Raw genomic sequence first — 20333 nt, 5'->3', positions numbered from 1 at the left:
CTGCTAGTCCTCCTTTCATGCAGAATCTTAAGGTCCTAGCTCATGTTCAAGTGACCAAAGCCAGCTAAGAAGTCAACAATCGATACCTATAACATGAATTGTACTACTTCTTACTGGCTATTACATCAGCTTAGAAGCTTCATCTGTGTTCTACTATGGTGCTTTTAGTGTCTCCGCATACCGCAGCACGCGACATAGCTTTGCAGACGATAAGTACAACCGTTTCAGAGAGAAGAGCGGCCAATGTGACGATCTGGCTTTAAGTCGATTCCATAACAAATGGTGGAAACGGTCGGATTTCTCAGGTTTTTACTACATATGAACACTTTTCACAGTCTCCCGTGCAACTGGGCTGCTAGTCCTCCTTTCATGCAGAATCATAAGGTCCTAGCTCATGTCCAAGGTACCAAAGCCAGCTAAAAAGTCAATAATCGATACCTATAACTTGAATTGTACTACTTCTTACTGGCTATTACATCAACTTGGCAGCTTCATCTGTGTCCTACTATGGTGCTTTTAGTGTCTCCACATACCGCAGCACGCGACATAGCTTTGCAGACGATAAGTACAACCGTTTCAGAGAGAAGAGCGGCCAATGTAACGATCTGGCTTTAAGTCGATTCCATAACAAATGGTGGAAACGGACGGATTTCTCAGGTTTTTACTACATATGAACACTTTTCACATTCTCCCGTGCAACTGGGCTGCTAGTCCTCCTTTCATGCAGAATCATAAGGTCCTAGCTCATGTCCAAGTCACCAAAGCCAGCTAAGAAGTCAATAATCGATTCTTATAACATGAATTGTACTACTTCTTACTGGCTATTACATCAGCTTAGAAGCTTCATCTGTGTTCTACTATGGTGCTTTTAGTGTCTCCGCATACCGCAGCACGCGACATAGCTTTGCAGACGATAAGTACAACCGTTTCAGAGAGAAGAGCGGCCAATGTGACGATCTGGCTTTAAGTCGATTCGATAACAAATGTCGTCCACGGACGGATTTCTCTGGTTTTTACTACATATGAACACTTTTCACATTCTCCCCTGCAACTCGGCTGCTAGTCCTCCTTTCATGCAGAATCTTAAGGTCCTAGCTCATGTCCAAGGCACCAAAGCCAGCTAAAAAGTCAATAATCAATACCTAAAACTTGAATTCTACTACTTCTTACTGACTATTACATCAACTTAGAAGCTTCATCTGTGTTCTACTATGGTGCTTTTAGTGTCTCCGCATACCGCAGCACGCGACATAGCTTTGCAGTCGATAAGTACAACCGTTTCAGAGAGAAGAGCGGCTAATGTGACGATCTGGCATTAAGTCGATTCGATAACATTGAAGATAACGAACGGATTTTTAAGGTTTTTACTACATATGAACACTTTTCACATTCTCCCGTGCAACTCGGCTGCTAGTCCTCCTTTCATGCAGAATCTTAAGGTTCTAGCCATGTCCAAGGCACCAAAGCCAGCTAAAAAGTCAATAATCAATACCTAAAACTTGAATTCTACTACTTCTTACTGACTATTACATCAACTTAGAAGCTTCATCTGTGTTCTACTATGGTGCTTTTAGTGTCTCCGCATACCGCAGCACGCCACATAGCTTTGCAGTCGATAAGTACAACCGTTTCAGGGAGAAGAGCGGCTAATGTGACGATCTGGCTTTAAGTCGATTCGATAACAATGACGATAACGAACGGATTTTTAAGGTTTTTACTACATATGAACACTTTTCACATTCTCCCGTGCAACTCGGCTGCTAGTCCTTATTTCATGCAGAATCTTAAGGTTCTAGCCATGTCCAAGGCACCAAAGCCAGCTAAAAAGTCAATAATCGATACCTAAAACTTGAATTATACTACTTCTTACTGGCTATTACATCAAATTGGAGGCTTCATCTGTATTCTACTATGGTGCTTTTAGTGTCTCCGCATACCGCAGCACGCGACATAGCTTTGCAGTAGATAAGTACAACCGTTTCAGAGAGAAAAGCGGCCAATGTGACGATCGGGCTTTAAGTCAATTCGATAACAAATGACGAAAACGGAAGGATTTTTCAGGTTTTTACTACATATGAACATTTTAAACATTCTCCCGTGCAACTCGGCTGCTAGTCCTCCTTTCATGCAGAATCTTAAGGTCCTAGCTCATGTTCAAGTGACCAAAGCCAGCTAAGAAGTCAATAATCGATACCTATAACATGAATTGTACTACTTCTTACTGGCTATTACATCAGCTTAGAAGCTTCATCTGTGTTCTACTATGGTGCTTTTAGTGTCTCCGCATACCGCAGCACGCGACATAGCTTTGCAGACGATAAGTACAACCGTTTCAGAGAGAAGAGCGGCCAATGTGACGATCTGGCTTTAAGTCGATTCCATAACAAATGGCGGAAACGGACGGATTTCTCAGATTTTTACTACATATGAACACTTTTCACAGTCTCCCGTGCAACTGGGCTGCTAGTCCTCCTTTCATGCAGAATCATAAGGTCCTAGCTCATGTCCAAGGTACCAAAGCCAGCTAAAAAGTCAATAATCGATACCTATAACTTGAATTGTACTACTTCTTACTGGCTATTACATCAACTTGGCAGCTTCATCTGTGTCCTACTATGGTGCTTTTAGTGTCTCCACATACCGCAGCACGCGACATAGCTTTGCAGACGATAAGTACAACCGTTTCAGAGAGAAGAGCGGCCAATGTGACGATCTGGTTTAAGTCGATTCGATAACAAATGTCGAACACGGACGGATTTCTCAGGCTTTTACTACATATGAATACTTTTCACATTCTCCCGTGCAACTCGGCTGCTAGTCCTCCATTAATGAAGAATCTTAAGGTCCTAGCTCATGTCCAAGGCACCAAAGCCAGCTAAAAAGTCAATAATCGATACCTGAAACTTGAATTGTACTACTTCTTACTGGCTATTACATCAACTTGGCAGCTTCATCTATGTCCTACTATGGTGCTTTTAGTGTCTCCACATACCGCAGCACGCGACATAGCTTTGCAGACGATAAGTACAACCGTTTCAGAGATAAGAGCGGCCAATGTGACGATCTGGCTTTAAGTCGATTCCATAACAAATGGCGGAAACTGACGGATTTCTCAGGTTTTTACTAGATATGAACACTTTTCACATTCTCCCGTGCAACTCGGCTGCTAGTCCTCCTTTCATGCAGAATCATAAGGTCCTAGCTCATGTCCAAGGTACCATAGCCAGGTAAAAAGTCAATAATCGATACCTAAAACTTGAATTGTACTACTTCTTACTGGCTATTACATCAACTTAGAAGCTTCATCTGTGTTCTACTATGGTGCTTTTAGTGTCTCCGCATGCCGCAGCACTCGACATAGCTTTGCAGACGATAAGTTCAACCGTTTCAGAGAGAAGAGCGGCCAATGTGACGATCTGGCTTTAAGTCGATTCGATAACAAATGTCGTCCACGGACGGATTTCTCTGGTTTTTACTACATATGAACACTTTTCACATTCTCCCGTGCAACTCGGCTGCTAGTCCTCCTTTCATGCAGAATCTTAAGCTCCTAGCTCATGTCCAAGGCACCAAAGCCAGCTAAAAAGTCAATAATCGATACCTGAAACTTGAATTGTACTACTTCTTACTGGCTATTACATCAACTTGGCAGCTTCATCTATGTCCTACTATGGTGCTTTTAGTGTCTCCACATACCGCAGCACGCGACATAGCTTTGCAGACGATAAGTACAACCGTTTCAGAGAGAAGAGCGGCCAATGTGACGATCTGGCTCTAAGTCGATTCCATAACAAATGGGGGAAACTGACGGATTTCTCAGGTTTTTACTAGATATGAACACTTTTCACATTCTCCCGTGCAACTCGGCTGCTAGTCCTCCTTTCATGCAGAATCATAAGGTCCTAGCTCATGTCCAAGGTACCATAGCCAGCTAAAAAGTCAATAATCGATACCTAAAACTTGAATTGTACTACTTCTTACTGGCTATTACATCAACTTAGAAGCTTCATCTGTGTTCTACTATGGTGCTTTTAGTGTCTCCGCATGCCGCAGCACTCGACATAGCTTTGCAGACGATAAGTACAACCGTTTCAGAGAGAAGAGCGGCCAATGTGACGATCTGGCTTTAAGTCGATTCGATAACAAATGTCGTCCACGGACGGATTTCTCTGGTTTTTACTACATATGAACACTTTTCACATTCTCCCGTGCAACTCGGCTGCTAGTCCTCCTTTCATGCAGAATCTTAAGCTCCTAGCTCATGTCCAAGGCACCAAAGCCAGCTAAAAAGTCAATAATCAATACCTAAAACTTGAATTCTACTACTTCTTACTGACTATTACATCAACTTAGAAGCTTCATCTGTGTTCTACTATGGTGCTTTTAGTGTCTCCGCATACCGCAGCACGCGACATAGCTTTGCAGTCGATAAGTACAACCGTTTCAGAGAGAAGAGCGGCTAATGTGACGATCTGGCTTTAAGTCGATTCAATAACAAATGACGAAAACGGACGTATTTCTCAGGTTTTTACTATATATTAACACTTTTCACATTCTTCCGTGCAACTTGGCTGTTAGTCGTCCTTTCATGCAGAATTTTAAGGTCCTAGCTCATGTCCAAGGCACCAAAGCCAGCTAAAAAGTCAATAATCGATACCTATAACTTGAATTGTACTACTTCTTACTGGCTATTACATCAACTTAGAAGCTTCATCTGTGTTCTACTATGGTGCTTTTAGTGTGTCCGCATACCGCAGCACGCGACATAGCTTTGCAGACGATAAGTACAACCGTTTTAGAGAGTAGAGCGCACAATGTGACGATCTGGCTTTAAGTCTATTTGATAACAAATGAGGAAAACTGACGGATTTCTCAGGTTTTTACTACATATGAACACTTTTCACATTCTCCCGTGCAACTCGGCTGCTAGTCCTCCTTTCATGCAGAATCATAAGGTCCTAGCTCATGTCCAAGGTACCAAAGCCAGCTAAAAAGTCAATAATCGATACCTATAACTTGAATTGTACTACTTCTTACTGGCTATTACATCAACTTAGAAGCTTCATCTGTGTTCTACAATGTTGCTTTTAGTGTCTCCGCATACCGCAGCACGCGACATAGCTTTGCAGACAATAAGTACAACCCTTACAGAGAGAAGAGCGGCAAATGTGGCGATCTGGCTTTAAGTCGATTCGATAACAAATGTCGAACACGGACGGATTTCTCAGGCTTTTACTACATATGAACACTTTTCACATTCTCCCGTGCAACTCGGCTGCTAGTCCTCCATTAATGAAGAGTCTTAAGGTCCTAGCTCATGTCCAAGGCACCAAAGCCAGCTAAAAAGTCAATAATCGATACCTAAAACTTGAATTGTACTACTTCTTACTGGCTATTACATCAACTTGGAAAATTCATCTGTCTTCTACTATGGTGCTTTTAGTGTCTCCACATACCGCAGCACGCGACATAGCTTTGCAGACGATAAGTACAACCGTTTCAGAGAGAAGAGCGGCCAATGTGACGATCTGGCTTTAAGTCGATTCGATAACAAATGAGGAAAACGGACGGATTTCTCAGGTTTTTACTAAATATGAACACTTTTCACATTCTCACGTGCAACGCGGCTGCTAGACCTCCTATCATGCAAAATCTTAAGTTCCTAGCTCGTGCCCAAGGCACCAAAGAAGGGTAAAAAGTCAACAATCGATACCTAAAACTTGAATTGTACTACTTCTTACTGGCTATTACATCAACTGAGAAGCTTCATCTGTGTTCTACTATGGTGCTTTTAGTGTCTCCGCATGCCGCAGCACTCGACATAGCTTTGCAGACGATAACTACAACCGTTTCAGAGAGAAGAGCGGCCAATGTTACGATCTGGCTTTAAGTCGATTCGATAACAAATGTCGAACAAAGACGGATTTCTCTGGTTAATACTACATATGAACACTTTTCATATTCTCCCGTGCAACTCGGCTGCTAGTCCTCCTTTCATGCAGAATCTTAAGGTCCTAGCTCATGTCCAAAGCACCAAAGCCAGCTAAAAAGTCAATAATCAATACCTAAAACTTGAATTGTACTACTTCTTACTGACTATTACATCAACTTAGAAGCTTCATCTGTGTTCTACTATGGTGCTTTTAGTGTCTCCGCATACCGCAGCACGCGACATAGCTTTGCAGTCGATAAGTACAACCGTTTCAGAGAGAAGAGCGGCTAATGTGACGATGTGGCTTTAAGTCGATTCGATAACAAATGACGATAACGAACGGATATCTCTGGTTTTTACTACATATGAACACTTTTCACATTCTCCCGTGTAACTCGGCTGCTAGTCCTCCTTTCTTGCAGAATCTTAAGGTCCCAGCTCATGTTCAAGTCACCAAAGCCAGCTAAGAAGCCAATAATCGATACTTATAACATGAATTGTACTACTTCTTACTGGCTATTACATCAGCTTAGAAGCTTCATCTGTGTTCTACTATGGTCCTTTTAGTGTCTCAGCATACCGCAGCACGCGACATAGCTTTGCAGACGATAAGTACAACCGTTTCAGAGAGAAGAGCGGCCAATGTGACGATCTGGCTTTAAGTCGATTCCATAACAAATGGCGGAAACAGACGTATTTCTCAGGTTTTTACTACATATGAACACTTTTCACTTTCTCCCTCGCAACTCGGCTGCTAGTCCACCTTTCATGCAGAATCTTAAGGCCCTAGCTCATGTCCAAGGCACCAAAGCCAGCTAAAAAGTCAATAATCGATACCTAAAACTTGAATTTTACTACTTCTTACTGGCTATTACATCAACTTAGAAGCTTCATCTGTGTTCTACTATGGTGCTTTTAGTGTCTCCGCATACCGCAGCACGCGACATAGCTTTGCAGACGATAAGTACAACCGTTTCAGACAGAAGAGCGGCCAATGTGATGATCTGGCTTTAAGTCGATTCGATAACAAATGGCGGAAACAGACGGATTTCTTTGGTTTTTACTACATATGAACACTTTTCACATTCTCCCGTGCAACTGGGCTGCTAGTCCTCCTTTCATGCAGAATCATAAGGTCCTAGCTCATGTACAAGGTACCAATGCCAGCTAAAAAGTCAATAATCGATACCTATAACTTGAATTGTACTACTTCTTACTGGCTATTACATCAACTTAGAAGCTTCATCTGTGTTCTACTATGGTGCTTTTAATGTCTCCGCATACAGCAGCGCTCGACATAGCTTTGCAGACAATAAGTACAACCGTTTCAGAGAGAAGAGCGGCCAATGTGACGATCTGGCTTTAAGTCGATTCGATAACAAATGTCGAACACGGACGGATTTCTCAGGCTTTTACTACATATGAACACTTTTCACATTCTCCCGTAAAACTCGTCTGCTAGTCCTCCATTAATGAAGAATCTTAAGGTCCTAGCTCATGTCCAAGGCACCAAAGACAGCTAAAAAGTCAATAATCGATACCTAAAACTTGAATTTTACTACTTCTTACTGGCTAGTACATCAACTTGGAAGCTTCATCTGTGTTCTACTACGGTGCTTTTAGTGTCTCCACATACCGCAGCACGCGACATAGCTTTGCAGACGATAAGTACAACCGTTTCAGAGAGAAGAGAGGCCAATGTGACGATCTGGCTTTAAGTCGATTCGATAACAAATGACCGAAACGGACGGATTTCTCAGGTTTTTACTATATATGAGCACTTTTCACATTCTTCCGTGCAACTTGGCTGCTAGTCGTCCTTTCATGCAGAATTTTAAGGTCCTAGCTCATGTCCAAGGCACCAAAGCCAGCTAAAAAGTCAATAATCGATACCTATAACTTGAATTGTACTTCTTCTTACTGGCTATTACATCAACTTAGAAGCTTCATGTGTGTTCTACTATGGTGCTTTTAGTGTCTCCGCATACCGCTGCACGCGACATAGCTTTGCAGACGATAAGTACAACCGTTTAAGAGAGTAGAGCGCCCAACGTGACGATCTGGCTTTAAGTCGATTCGATGACAAATGAGGAAAACGGATGGATTTCTCAGGTTTTTACTACATATGAACACTTTTCACATTCTCACGTTCAACGCGGCTGCTAGACCTCCTATCATGTAAAATCGTAAGTTCCTAGCTCATGCCCAAGGCACCAAAGAAGGGTAAAAAGTCAAGAATCGATATCTAAAACTTGAATTGTACTACTTCTTACTGGCTATTACATCAACTTAGAAGCTTCATCTGTGTTCTACTATGGTGCTTTTAGTGTCTCCGCATGCCGCAGCACTCGACATAGCTTTGCAGACGATAAGTACAACCGTTTCAGAGAGAAGAGCGGCCAATGTGACGATCTGGCTTTAAGTCGATTCCACAACAAATGTCGAACACGGACGGATTTCTCTGGTTTTTACTACATATGAACACTTTTCACATTCTCCCGTGCAACTCGGCTGCTAGTCCTCCTTTCATGCAGAATCTTTAGGTCCTAGCTCATGTTCAAGTCACCAAAGGCAGCTAAGAAGCCAATAATCGATACTTATAACATGAATTGTACTACTTCTTACTGGCTATTACATCAGCTTAGAAGCTTCATCTGTGTTCTACTATGGTGCTTTTAGTGTCTCCGCATACCGCAGCACGCGACATAGCTTTGCAGACGATAAGTACAACCGTTTCAGAGAGAAGAGCGGCCAATGTGACGATCTGGCTTTAAGTCGATTCGATAACAAATGGCGGAAACAGACGGATTTCTTTGGTTTTTACTACATATGAACACTTTTCACATTCTCCCGTGCAACTCGGCTGCTAGTCCTCCTTTCATGCAGAATCATAAGGTCCTAGCTCATGTACAAGGTACCAAAGCCAGCTTAAAAGTCAATAATCGATACCTATAACTTGAATTGTACTACTTCTTACTGGCTATTACATCAACTTAGAAGCTTCATCTGTGTTCTACTATGGTGCTTTTAGTGTCTCCACATACCGCAGCACGCGACATAGCTTTGCAGACGATAAGTACAACCGTTTCAGAGAGAAGAGAGGCCAATGTGACGATCTGGCTTTAAGTCGATTCGATAACAAATGACCGAAACGGACGGATTTCTCAGGTTTTTACTATATATGAGCACTTTTCACATTCTTCCGTGCAACTTGGCTGTTAGTCGTCCTTTCATGCAGAATTTTAAGGTCCTAGCTCATGTCCAAGGCACCAAAGCCAGCTAAAAAGTCAATAATCGATACCTATAACTTGAATTGTACTTCTTCTTACTGGCTATTACATCAACTTAGAAGCTTCATGTGTGTTCTACTATGGTGCTTTTAGTGTCTCCGCATACCGCTGCACGCGACATAGCTTTGCAGACGATAAGTACAACCGTTTTAGAGAGTAGAGCGCCCAACGTGACGATCTGGCTTTAAGTCGATTCGATGACAAATGAGGAAAACGGATGGATTTCTCAGGTTTTTACTACATATGAACACTTTTCACATTCTCACGTTCAACGCGGCTGCTAGACCTCCTATCATGTAAAATCTTAAGTTCCTAGCTCATGCCCAAGGCACCAAAGAAGGGTAAAAAGTCAACAATCGATACCTAAAACGTGAATTGTACTACTTCTTACTGGCTATTACATCAACTTAGAAGCTTTATCTGTGTTCTACTATGGTGCTTTTAGTGTCTCCGCATACCGCAGCACTCGACATAGCTTTGCAGACGATAAGTACAACCGTTTCAGAGAGAAGAGCGGCCAATGTGACGATCTGGCTTTAAGTCGATTCCACAACAAATGTCGAACACGGACGGATTTCTCTGGTTTTTACTACATATGAACACTTTTCACATTCTGCCGTGCAACTCGGCTGCTAGTCCTCCTTTCATGCAGAATCTTAAGGTCCTAGCTCATGTTCAAGTCACCAAAGGCAGCTAAGAAGCCAATAATCGATACTTTTAACATGAATTGTACTACTTCTTACTGGCTATTACATCAGCTTAGAAGCTTCATCTGTGTTCTACTATGGTGCTTTTAGTGTCTCCGCATACAGCAGCGCTCGACATAGCTTTGCAGACAATAAGTACAACCGTTTCAGAGAGAAGAGCGGCCAATGTGACGATCTGGCTTTAAGTCGATTCGATAACAAATGTCCAACACGGACGGATTTCTCAGGCTTTTACTACATATGAACACTTTTCACATTCTCCCGTGCAACTCGTCTGCTAGTCCTCCATTAATGAAGAATTTTAAGGTCCTAGCTCATGTCCAAGGCACCAAAGACAGCTAAAAAGTCAATAATCGATACCTAAAACTTGAATTTTACTACTTCTTACTGGCTATTACATCAACTTGGAAGCTTCATCTGTGTTCTACTATGGTGCTTTTAGTGTCTCCACATACCGCAGCACGCGACATAGCTTTGCAGACGATAAGTACAACCGTTTCAGAGAGAAGAGCGGCCAATGTGACGATCTGGCTTTAAGTCGATTCGATAACAAATGACGAAAACGGACGTATTTCTCAGGTTTTTACTATATATGAACACTTTTCACATTCTTCCGTGCAACTTGGTTGTTAGTCGTCCTTTCATGCAGAATTTTAAGGTCCTAGCTCATGTCCAAGACACCAAAGCCAGCTACAAAGTCAATAATCAATACCTAACACTTGAATTGTACTACTTCTTACTGACTATTACATCAACTTAGAAGCTTCATCTGTGTTCTACTATGTTGCTTTTAGTGTCTCCGCATACCGCAGCACGCGACATAGGTTTGCAGTCGATAAGGTTTCAGAGAGAAGAGCGGCTAATGTGACGATCTGGCTTTAAGTCCATTCGATAACAATGACGATAACGAACGGATTTTTAAGGTTTTTACTACATATGAACACTTTTCACATTCTCCCGTGCAACTCGGCTGCTAGTCCTCCTTTCATGCAGAATCTTAAGGTCCTAGCCATGTCCAAGGCACCAAAGCCAGCTAAAAAGTCAATAATCGATACCTAAAACTTGAATTATACTACTTCTTAATGGCTATTACATCAAATTAGAGGCTTCATCTGTGTTCTACTATGGTGCTTTTAGTGTCTCCGCATACCGTAGCACGCGACATAGCTTTGCAGACGATAAGTACAACCGTTTCAGAGAGAAGAGCGGCCAATGTGACGATCTGGCTTTAAGTCGATTCGATAACAAATGTCGTCCACGGACGGATTTCTCTGGTTTTTACTACATATGAACACATTTCACATTCTCCCGTGCAACTCGGCTGCTAGTCCTCCTTTCATGCAGAATCTTATGGTCCTAGCTCATGTCGAAGGCACCAAAGCCAGCTAAAAAATAAATAATCAATACCTAAAACTTGAATTCTACTACTTCTTACTGACTATTACATCAACTTAGAAGCTTCATCTGTGTTCTACTATAATGCTTTTAGTGTCTCCGCATACCGCAGCACGCGACATAGCTTTGCAGTGGATAAGTACAACCGTTTCAGAGAGAAGAGCGGCTAATGTGACGATCTGGCATTAAGTCGATTCGATAACATTGACGATAACGAACGGATTTTTAAGGTTTTTACTACATATGAACACTTTTCACATTCTCCCGTGCAACTCGGCTGCTAGTCCTCCTTTCATGCAGAATCTTAAGGTTCTAGCCATATCCAAGGCACCAAAGCCAGCTAAAAAGTCAATAATCAATACCTAAACCTGGAATTATACTACTTCTTAATGGCTATTACATCAAATTAGAGGCTTCATCTGTGTTCTACTATGGTGCTTTTAGTGTCTCCGCATACCGCAGCACGCGACATAGCTTTGCAGTCGATAAGTACAACCGTTTCAGAGAGAAGAGCGGCCAATGTGACGATCTGGCTTAAGTCAATTCGATAACAAATGACGAAAACGGAAGGATTTCTCAGGTTTTTACTACATATGAACATTTTCCACATTCTCCAGTGCAACTCGGCTGCTAGTCCTCCTTTCATGCAGAATCTTAAGGTCCTAGCTCATGTTCAAGTGACCAAAGCCAGCTAAGAAGTCAATAATCGATACCTATAACATGAATTGTACTACTTCTTACTGGCTATTACATCAGCTTAGAAGCTTCATCTGTGTTCTACTATGGTGCTTTTAGTGTCTCCGCATACCGCAGCACGCGACATAGCTTTGCAGACGATAAGTACAACGGTTTCAGAGAGAAGAGCGGCCAATGTGACGATCTGGCTTTAAGTCGATTCCATAACAAATGGCGGAAACGGACGGATTTCTCAGGTTTTTACTACATATGAACACTTTTCACAGTCTCCCGTACAACTGGGCTGCTAGTCCTCCTTTCATTCAGAATCATAAGATGCTAGCTCATGTCCAAGGTACCAAAGCCAGCTAAAAAGTCAATAATCGATACCTATAACTTGAATTGTACTACTTCTTACTGGCTATTACATCAGCTTAGAAGCCTCATCTGTGTTCTACTATGGTGCTTTTAGTGTCTCCGCATACCGCAGCACGCCACATAGCTTTGCAGACGATAAGTACAACCGTTTCAGAGAGAAGAGCATCCAATGTGACGATCTGGCCTTAAGTCGATTCGATAACAAATGGCGGAAACGGACGGATTTCTTAGGTTTTTACTACATATGAACACTTTTCACATTCTCCCGTGTAACTGGGCTGCTAGTCCTCCTTTCGTGCAGAATCATAAGGTCCTAGCTCATGTCCAAGGTATCAAAGCCAGCTGAAAAGTCAGTAATCGATACCTATAACTTGAATTGTACTACTTCTTACTGGCTATTACATCAGCTTAGAAGCTTCATCTGTGTTCTACTATGGTGCTTTTAGTGTCTCCGCATACCGCAGCACGCGACATAGCTTTGCAGACGATAAGTACAACCGTTTCAGAGAGAAGAGCGGCCAATGTGACGAGCTGGCTTTAAGTCGATTCGATAACAAATGGCGGAAACGGACGGATTTTTTAGGTTTTTACTACATATGAACACTTTTCACATTCTCCCGTGCAACTCGGCTGCTAGACCTCCTATCATGCAAAATCTTAAGTTCCTAGCTCATGCCCAAGGCACCAAAGAAGGGTAATAAGTCAACAATCGATACCTAAAACTTGAATAGTACTACTTCTTACTGGCTATTACATCACCTTAGAAGCTTCATCTGTGTTCTACTATGGGGCTTTTAGTGTCTCAGCATACCGCAGCACGCGACATAGCTTTGCAGACGATAAGTACAACCGTTTCAGAGAGAAGAGCGGCCAATGTGACGATCTGGCTTTAAGTCGATTCGATAACAAATGTCGTCCACGGACGGATTTCTCTGGTTTTTACTACATATGAACACTTTTCACATTCTCCCGTGCAACTCGGCTGCTAGTCCTCCTTTCATGCAGAATCTTAATTTCCTAGCTCATGTTCAAGGCACCAAAGCCAGCTAAAAAGTCAATAATCAATACCTAAAACTTGAATTCTACTACTTCTTACTGACTATTACATCAACTTTGAAGCTTCATCTGTGTTCTACTATGGTGCTTTTAGTGTCTCCGCATACCGCAGCACGCCACATAGCTTTGCAGTCGATAAGTACAACCGTTTCAGAGAGAAGAGCGGCTAATGAAACGATCTGGCTTTAAGTCGATTCGATAAGAATGACGATAACGAACGGATTTTTAAGGTTTTTACTACATATGAACACTTTTCACATTCTCCCGTGCAACTCGGCTGCTAGTCCTCTTTTCATGCAGAATCTTAAGGTACTAGCCATGTCCAAGGCACCAAAGCCAGCTAAAAAGTCAATAATCGATACCTAAAACTTGAATTATACTACTTCTTACTGGCTATTACATCAACTTAGAAGCTTCATCTGTGTTCTACTATGGTGCTTTTAGTGTCTCCGCATGCCGCAGCACTCGACATAGCTTTGCAGACGATAAGTACAACCGTTTCAGAGAGAAGAGCGGCCAATGTGACGATCTGGCTTTAAGTCGATTCCACAACAAATGTCAAACACGGACGGATTTCTCAGGTTTTTACTACATATGAACACTTTTCACATTCTCCCGTGCAACTGGGCTGCTAGTCCTCCTTTCATGCAGAATCATAAGGTCCTAGCTCATGTCCAAGGTACCAAAGCCAGCTAAAAACTCAATAATGGATACCTATAACTTGAATTGTACTACTTCTTACTGGCTATTACATCAACTTAGAAGCTTCATCTGTGTTCTACTATGGTGCTTTTAGTGTCTCCGCATACCGCAGCACTCGACATAGCTTTGCAGACAATAAGTCAACCGATTCAGAGAGAAGAGCGGCCAATGTGACGATCTGGTTTAAGTCGATTCGATAACAAATGTCGAACACGGACGGATTTCTCAGGCTTTTACTACATATGAACACTTTTCACATTCTCCCGTGCAACTCGGTTGCTAGTCCTCCATTAATGAAGAATCTTAAGGTCCTAGCTCATGTCCAAGGCACCAAAGCCAGCTAAAAAGTCAATAATCGATACCTGAAACTTGAATTGTACTACTTCTTACTGGCTATTACATCAACTTGGCAGCTTCATCTGTGTCCTACTATGGTGCTTTTAGTGTCTCCACATACCGCAGCACGCGACATAGCTTTGCAGACGATAAGTACAACCGTTTCAGAGAGAAGAGCGGGCAATGTGACGATCTGGCTTTAAGTCGATTCCATAACAAATGGCGGAAACTGACGGATTTCTCAGGTTTTTACTACATATGAACACTTTTCACATTCTCCCGTGCAACTCGGCTGCTAGTCCTCCTTTCATGCAGAATCATAAGGTCCTAGCTCATGTCCAAGGTACCATAGCCAGCTAAAAAGTCAATAATCGATACCTAAAACTTGAATTGTACTACTTCTTACTGGCTATTACATCAACTTAGAAGCTTCATCTGTGTTCTACTATGGTGCTTTTAGTGTCTCCGCATGCCGCAGCACTCGACATAGCTTTGCAGACGATAAGTACAACCGTTTCAGAGAGAAGAGCGGCCAATGTGACGATCTGGCTTTAAGTCGATTCGATAACAAATGTCGTCCACGGACGGATTTCTCTGGTTTTTACTACATATGAACACTTTTCACATTCTCCCGTGCAACTCGGCTGCTAGTCCTCCTTTCATGCAGAATCTTAAGGTCCTAGCTCATGTCCAAGGCACCAAAGCCAGCTAAAAAGTCAATAATCAATACCTAAAACTTGAATTCTACTACTTCTTACTGACTATTACATCAACTTTGAAGCTTCATCTGTGTTCTACTATGGTGCTTTTAGTGTCTCCGCATACCGCAGCACGCCACATAGCTTTGCAGTCGATAAGTACAACCGTTTCAGAGAGAAGAGCGGCTAATGAAACGATCTGGCTTTAAGTCGATTCGATAAGAATGACGATAACGAACGGATTTTTAAGGTTTTTACTACATATGAACACTTTTCACATTCTCCCGTGCAACTCGGCTGCTAGTCCTCTTTTCATGCAGAATCTTAAGGTACTAGCCATGTCCAAGGCACCAAAGCCAGCTAAAAAGTCAATAATCGATACCTAAAACTTGAATTATACTACTTCTTACTGGCTATTACATCAACTTAGAAGCTTCATCTGTGTTCTACTATGGTGCTTTTAGTGTCTCCGCATGCCGCAGCACTCGACATAGCTTTGCAGACGATAAGTACAACCGTTTCAGAGAGAAGAGCGGCCAATGTGGCGATCTGGCTTTAAGTCGATTCCACAACAAATGTCAAACACGGACGGATTTCTCAGGTTTTTACTACATATGAACACTTTTCACATTCTCCCGTGCAACTGGACTGCTAGTCCTCCTTTCATGCAGAATCATAAGGTCCTAGCTCATGTCCAAGGTACCAAAGCCAGCTAAAAACTCAATAATGGATACCTATAACTTGAATTGTACTACTTCTTACTGGCTATTACATCAACTTAGAAGCTTCATCTGTGTTCTACTATGGTGCTTTTAGTGTCTCCGCATACCGCAGCACTCGACATAGCTTTGCAGACAATAAGTCAACCGATTCAGAGAGAAGAGCGGCCAATGTGACGATCTGGTTTAAGTCGATTCGATAACAAATGTCGAACACGGACGGATTTCTCAGGCTTTTACTACATATGAACACTTTTCACATTCTCCCGTGCAACTCGGCTGCTAGTCCTCCTTTCATGCAGAATCTTAAGGTTCTAGCCTTGTCCAAGGCGCCAAAGCCAGCTAAAAAGTCAATAATCGATACCTAAAACTAGAATTATACTACTTCTTACTGGCTATTACATCAAATTGGAGGCTTCATCTGTATTCTACTATGGTGCTTTTAGTGTCTCCGCATACCGCAGCACGCGACATAGCTTTGCAGTCGATAAGTACAACCGTTTCAGAGAGAAAAGCGGCCAATGTGACGATCGGGCTTTAAGTCAATTCGATAACAAATGTCGAAAACGGAAGGATTTTTCAGGTTTTTACTACATATGAACATTTTAAACATTCTCCCGTGCAACTCGGCTGCTAGTCCTCCTTTCATGCAGAATCTTAAGGTCCTAGCTCATGTTCAAGTGACCAAAGCCAGCTAAGAAGTCAATAATCGATACCTATAACATGAATTGTACTACTTCTTACTGGCTATTACATCAGCTTAGAAGCTTCATCTGTGTTCTACTATGGTGCTTTTAGTGTCTCCGCATACCGCAGCACGCGACATAGCTTTGCAGACGATAAGTACAACGGTTTCAGAGAGAAGAGCGGCCAATGTGACGATCTGGCTTTAAGTCGATTCCATAACAAATGGCGGAAACGGACGGATTTCTCAGGTTTTTACTACATATGAACACTTTTCACAGTCTCCCGTACAACTGGGCTGCTAGTCCTCCTTTCATTCAGAATCATAAGGTGCTAGCTCATGTCCAAGGTACCAAAGCCAGCTAAAAAGTCAATAATCGATACCTATAACTTGAATTGTACTACTTCTTACTGGCTATTACATCAACTTGGCAGCTTCATCTGTGTCCTACCATGGTGCTTTTAGTGTCTCCACATACCGCAGCACGCGACATAGCTTTGCAGACGATAAGTACAACCGTTTCAGAGAGAAGAGCGGCCAATGTGACGATCTGGCTTTAAGTCGATTCGATAACAAATGACGAAAACGGACGTATTTCTCAGGTTTTTACTATATATGAACACTTTTCAATTTCTTCCGTGCAACTTGGCTGTTAGTCCTCCTTTCATGCAGAATTTTAAGGTCCTAGCTCATGTCCAAGGCACCAAAGCCAGCTAAAAAGTCAATAATCGATACCTATAACTTGAATTGTACTACTTCTTACTGGCTATTACATCAACTTAGAAGCTTCATCTGTGTTCTACTATGATGCTTTTAGTGTCTCCGCATACCGCAGCACGCGAAATAGCTTTGCAGACGATAAGTACAACCGTTTTAGAGAGTAGAGCGGCCAATGTGACGATCTGGCTTTAAGTCGATTCGATAACAAATGACGAAAACGGACGGATTTCTCAGGTTTTTACTAAATATGAACACTTTTCACATTCTCACGTGCAACGCGGCTGCTAGACCTCCTATCATGCAAAATCTTAAGTTCCTAGCTCATGCCCAAAGCACGAAAGAAGGGTAAAAAGTCAACAGACGATACCTAAAACTTGAATTGTACTACTTCTTACTGGCTATTACATCAACTTGGAAGCTTCATCTGTGTTCTACTATGGTGCTTTTAGTGTCTCCGCATGCCGCAGCACGCGACATAGCTTTGCAGAAGATAAGTACCACCGGTTGAGAGAGAAGAGCGGCCAATGTGACGATCTGGCTTTAAGTGGATTCGATAACAAATGGCGGAAACGGAAGGATTTCTCAGGTTTTTACTACATATGAACATTTTCCACATTCTTCAGTGCAACTCGGCTGCTAGTCCTCCTTTCATGCAGAATCTTAAGGTCCTAGCTCATGTTCAAGTCACCAAAGCTAGCTAAGAAGTCAATAATCGATACCTATAACATGAATTCAACTACTTGTTACTGGCTATCACATCAGCTTAGAAGCCTCATCTGTGTTCTACTATGGTGCTTTTAGTGTCTCCGCATACCGCAGCACGCGACATAGCTTTGCAGACGATAAGTACAACCGTTTCAGAGAGAAGAGCATCCAATGTGACGATCTGGCCTTAAGTCGATTCGATAACAAATGGCGGAAACGGACGGATTTCTTAGGTTTTTACTACATATGAACACTTTTCACATTCTCCCGTGTAACTGGGCTGCTAGTCCTCCTTTCGTGCAGAATCATAAGGTCCTAGCTCATGTCCAAGGTATCAAAGCCAGCTGAAAAGTCAGTAATCGATACCTATAACTTGAATTGTACTACTTCTTACTGGCTATTACATCAGCTTAGAAGCTTCATCTGTGTTCTACTATGGTGCTTTTAGTGTCTCCGCATACCGCAGCACGCGACATAGCTTTGCAGACGATAAGTACAACCGTTTCAGAGAGAAGAGCGGCCAATGTGACGATCTGGCTTTAAGTCGATTCGATAACAAATGGCGGAAACGGACGGATTTCTTAGGTTTTTACTACATATGAACACTTTTCACATTCTCCCGTGCAACTCGGCTGCTAGTCCTCCTATCATGCAAAATCTTAAGTTCCTAGCTCATGCCCAAGGCACCAAAGAAGGGTAATAAGTCAACAATCGATACCTAAAACTTGAATAGTACTACTTCTTACTGGCTATTACATCACCTTAGAAGCTTCATCTGTGTTCTACTATGGGGCTTTTAGTGTCTCAGCATACCGCAGCACGCGACATAGCTTTGCAGACGATAAGTACAACCGTTTCAGAGAGAAGAGCGGCCAATGTGACGATCTGGCTTTAAGTCGATTCGATAACAAATGTCGAACACGGACGGATTTCTCTGGTTTTTAGTACATATGAACACTTTTCACATTCTCCCGTGCAACTCGGCTGCTAGTCCTCCTTTCATGCAGAATCTTAGGGTCCTAGCTCATGTTCAAGGCACCAAAGCCAGCTAAAAAGTCAATAATCAATACCTAAAACTTGAATTCTACTACTTCTTACTGACTATTACATCAACTTTGAAGCTTCATCTGTGTTCTACTATGGTGCTTTTAGTGTCTCCGCATACCGCAGCACGCCACATAGCTTTGCAGTCGATGAGTACAACCGTTTCAGAGAGAAGAGCGGCTAATGAAACGATCTGGCTTTAAGTCGATTCGATAACAATGACGATAACGAACGGATTTTTAAGGTTTTTACTACATATGAACACTTTTCACATTCTCCCGTGCAACTCAGCTGCTAGTCCTCCTTTCATGCATTCCATAACAAATGGCGGAAACGGACGGATTTCTCAGGTTTTTACTACATATGAACACTTTTCACAGTCTCCCGTACAACTGGGCTGCTAGTCCTCCTTTCATGCAGAATCTTAAGGTCCTAGCTCATGTTCAAGTGACCAAAGCCAGCTAAGAAGTCAATAATCGATACCTATAACATGAATTGTACTACTTCTTACTGGCTATTACATCAACTTAGAAGCTTCATCTGTGTTCTACTATGGTGCTTTTAGTGTCTCCACATACCGCAGCACGCGACATAGCTTTGCAGACGATAAGTACAACCGTTTCAGAGAGAAGAGAGGCCAATGTGACGATCTGGCTTTAAGTCGATTCGATAACAAATGACCGAAACGGACGGATTTCTCAGGTTTTTACTATATATGAGCACTTTTCACATTCTTCCGTGCAACTTGGCTGTTAGTCGTCCTTTCATGCAGAATTTTAAGGTCCTAGCTCATGTCCAAGGCACCAAAGCCAGCTAAAAAGTCAATAATCGATACCTATAACTTGAATTGTACTTCTTCTTACTGGCTATTACATCAACTTAGAAGCTTCATGTGTGTTCTACTATGGTGCTTTTAGTGTCTCCGCATACCGCTGCACGCGACATAGCTTTGCAGACGATAAGTACAACCGTTTTAGAGAGTAGAGCGCCCAACGTGACGATCTGGCTTTAAGTCGATTCGATGACAAATGAGGAAAACGGATGGATTTCTCAGGTTTTTACTACATATGAACACTTTTCACATTCTCACGTTCAACGCGGCTGCTAGACCTCCTATCATGTAAAATCTTAAGTTCCTAGCTCATGCCCAAGGCACCAAAGAAGGGTAAAAAGTCAACAATCGATACCTAAAACTTGAATTGTACTACTTCTTACTGGCTATTACATCAACTTAGAAGCTTCGTCTGTGTTCTACTATGGTGCTTTTAGTGTCTCCGCATGCCGCAGCACT

This window comes from Schistocerca gregaria, unplaced genomic scaffold (genome assembly GCF_023897955.1).
Source record: "Schistocerca gregaria isolate iqSchGreg1 unplaced genomic scaffold, iqSchGreg1.2 ptg000514l, whole genome shotgun sequence".
NCBI classification, from domain to species: domain Eukaryota; kingdom Metazoa; phylum Arthropoda; class Insecta; order Orthoptera; family Acrididae; genus Schistocerca; species Schistocerca gregaria.
This window is presented reverse-complemented; position numbering follows the sequence as displayed.